At 46.9% G+C, this 3,690-nt stretch overlaps 1 non-coding gene across 1 annotated transcript; it reads left to right on the plus strand.

Moving 5' to 3' along the window:
* Positions 1 to 861: 861 nt before the first annotated feature.
* On the plus strand, positions 862 to 934 carry TRNAG-CCC. Its single transcript has one exon. It is a non-coding gene; the product is annotated as a tRNA-Gly (tRNA).
* Positions 935 to 3,690: the final 2,756 nt, after the last annotated feature.

The raw sequence follows: 3,690 nt of genomic DNA on the forward strand, positions 1-3,690 counted from the left end.
TCGACTTATAGATAGAGTGCCCTCAGGGTGTTGATGGAGATCCTACCCAGACCCTGTGCAGAGAGAAGCCAGCTGAGGTGGATGGGAAAGGACACCCAAAGGATCCCACCAAAGGGATCAGAAGCCTCAGGTTTCAATCCTGGGCCTGCTGCCTGCTGGCCGCGACCCTGGAAATCAGTGGTCCTCAGACTCTGGTGTCTGAGCAGCAGCATCTGCATCACCTAGGAACTTCTTGGAACACCAGTCAACAGGCCCCACTCCAGACCCACTGAGTCAGAAACTTAAGCTGGAGCCCCGCCATCTGAGTTTTAACAAGCCCTCCAAGTGACGCCGGTACTCGCTGAAGCTCCAACCACTGTCTTAACTCATTTCCTTTGTCTGAGACTCACTTTCCTAGTCTGGAAAATGGGGAAAAGACATACGTTTTCCAGGTGTTGTATTTAACGAGATTATAGTACATGACAGACAGGCATCACCTGGTCACAGAGAAGAAGCCCGCAAGTGTTGCTGCTGGAGGGCTGAGGATGCGGGATATCGCTGGCATCTGAGCCCCCATCCACACTCGATGCAGGAGGCTGCCTCTCGCTTGGCCTTGGCTCTGAGGGATTCTCAAGTCAGACCTCATGTCACGAACCATCAGGGGGACTGAGTGAGCAGGTGACACCAAAGGTCTAGCAAAGTTACAGGCGGGAAAGAGCAAGAAGGCAGAAGAACAGACACAACAGGGTTAGAGATCAAAAGAGAACAAGGAAAGGTGCAAGGAAAAAGGAGAATTTGTGCTGGTAAGTGTGTGATGCCACACTCATTTTGTTGCCTTTGGTGCCGATGGTCACTCATTTGGAAAAATACTTGTGGGGAACTTCCCTGGTGGTCCAGTGGCTAAGACTCTGCACTCCCAATGCAGGTGCCCCAGGTTCGATCCCTGATCAGGGAACTGGATCCCACACGCCACAATTAAAGCTCCTGAATGCTGCAGTGATCATTGATGATCCTGTGTGCTGCAGCTAAGACCTGGCTCAGCCAATAAAACTTTTTTTAAAAAAAAGAAAAAGAAAAACACTTGTGGTCCTAGAGTTGTCACCAAGGAGAAAGGCCTCACGTGTCATTGCTTCCACACAACCCAATGTGTACCCTGTACCCCATCCTGCCATAGTCTCCCATGTTGCCTGTCCCTGGGTTGAAATACCCTGCTCCCCATTTTTGTCATCAGGAAAGTGCTTACTAGGCATCTTCTCTATGTAGGATGCCAATGATGTATTTTTTAAGGGAGGTGACATGTTTCCTGCCTTGTAAGGGATTTCTTATCTGGTAACTTCAGAAGAAAAATATATTCTGGCATCTAAGCTGACCCATAGCCCTTACCAGAAGCTGCACTGCCCACAGAGTGTCTATTGGGTTGGGTGTGGTCCTGCGGGACTGTCTTTATGTATTTGTGAGAAAGAAAGTGAGAGGAGGAGAGAAGGGAGTGGGCTGCAGACACCACATCTCCTGGAAGACCATGTGACATGTCTGTTTCTCTTATGCTTCAGTACCTGCTGCTAGTGGTAAAGAACCCACCCGCCAATGCAGGAGACTGCATGAGCTACAAGGGCTGCAGGTTTGATTCCTGGGTCAGGAAGATTCCCCGGAGGAGGGCATAGCAACACACTCCAGTATTTTTTTTCATTTATTTTTATTAGTTGGAGGCTAATTACTTTACAGTATTGTAGTGGTTTTTGCCATACATTGACAAGAATCAGCCATGGATTTACACGTGTTCCCCATCCCGATCCCCCCTCCCACCTCCCTCCCCACCCCATCCCTCTGGGTCTTCCCAGTGCACCAGCCCTGAGCACTTGTCTCATGCATCCAATCTGGGCTGGTGATCTGTTTCACCCTTGATAGTATACTTGTTCAATGTTATTCTCTCAGAACATCCCACCCTCGCCTTTTCCCACAGAGTCCCAAAATCTGTTCTGTACATCTGTGTCTCTTTTTCTGTTTTGCATATAGGGTTGTTGTTACCATCTTTCTAAATTCCATATATATGTGTTAGTATGCTGTAATGTTCTTTATCTTTCTGGCTTACTTCACTCTGTATAATGGGCTCCAGTTTCATCCATCTCATTAGAACTGATTCAAATGAATTCTTTTTAATGGCTGAGTAATATTCCATGGTGTATATGTACCACAGCTTCCTTATCCATTCGTCTGCTGATGGGCATCTAGGTTGCTTCCATGTCCTGGCTATTATAAACAGTGCTGCGATGAACATTGGGGTGCACGTGTCTCTTTCAGATCTGGTTTCCTCGGTATGTATGCCCAGGAGTGGGATTGCTGGGTCATATGGCAGTTCTATTTCCAGTTTCTTAAGGAATCTCCACACTGTTTTCCATAGTGGCTGTACTAGTTTGCATTCCCACCAACAGTGTAAGAGGGCTCCCTTTTCTCCACCCCCTCTCCAGCATTTATTGCTTGTAGACTTTTGGATAGCAGCCATCCTGACTGGTACTCCAGTATTTTTGCCTGGAGAATTCCACAGAGAAGCTTGGCGGGCCTCAGTCCATGGGGTCGCAAAGAGTCGGACACGACTGAGCGACTTAGCTCACACACACACACCTGGCTCTCCCAGACATCAGGTAACAACCACATTTCAGAGGCAGTGGGAATCCAGAATCCTAGGATCCCAGGGCAGGCAAGCAACTTACATCTTTGTCTATCCATCCTTTTGCCTCTAGGCAGGGCAGTCATCAAACAGTCCTAAGAGAGAACTGTCCATCCTTTTTGTGTACGTTCTCCACAAGCTTCTGAGTCTGAGTGGTCCATGTTACCAAAAAATAACCATAAAAATTGCTACTATTTTTAATCTACTGAGCTACGTGTATGGTCTTGCATATACATTATCTGTTGTCTTCACCATTGCACTGGAGAGTGGAGCTATTCATCTTTGTTTTTCTTAGTGAGAAAAACTGAAGCCGAGAGAGGTCACATTACCTGCCCAAGGGCACATGAGAAGGAGTAGATTCAGAGTTTGAACCTAGTTCTCTCTAATTTCAATGCTCTTTCCACAGCATTGCCCAACTGTAAAACTTTCCCTGTCTTATCACTCATGAATTCATTCAGTTAACATATATTTTTGAGCATCTGCTTTATGCCAAGCATTGTGCCAGCAGAACAGCTAAATGGAATTTCTTCTATTTTTATATAAGCTAATTCTTACTTACCCTTCTTAGTAGGGAAAAAGATGCAGGTTGATCAATGAGTGATTATTTGGGGGTTGAGTCAAACACGCTGCTGTTGTTCAGTCGCTAAGTCCTGTCCAGCTCTTTGCGAACCCATGGACTGCAGCACCCCAGGCTCCTCTGTCCTCCACTGTCTCCGAGAGTTCGCTCAAATCTATATCCATTGAGTTGGTGATGCTATCTAACCATTTCACCCTCTGCTACCCCCTTCTCCTTTTGCCTTCAGTCTTTCCCAGCAAACACGGGAACACGACAGATCCAAGAAAGGAGCTTTAGGCCCTTAATTCTCTCTTGTTTGTTGTTCCCACACACCTTTCCACCAGCCTGAGAGGCAGATCAGAGTTATTTATGACTAGAAGGGGGAACCATGGGAAGGTCTTCAAGGGCAAGGATGAGAGGGTCCTGTACAGGGGCACACTCCTAGTGTTTGGAATTGAGATGGTTATCTCAATTCAGTCAGTTTAGTCAC

The sequence above is a fragment of the Cervus canadensis genome, chromosome 11, assembly GCF_019320065.1.
Source record: "Cervus canadensis isolate Bull #8, Minnesota chromosome 11, ASM1932006v1, whole genome shotgun sequence".
Taxonomy (NCBI): Eukaryota; Metazoa; Chordata; class Mammalia; order Artiodactyla; family Cervidae; genus Cervus; species Cervus canadensis.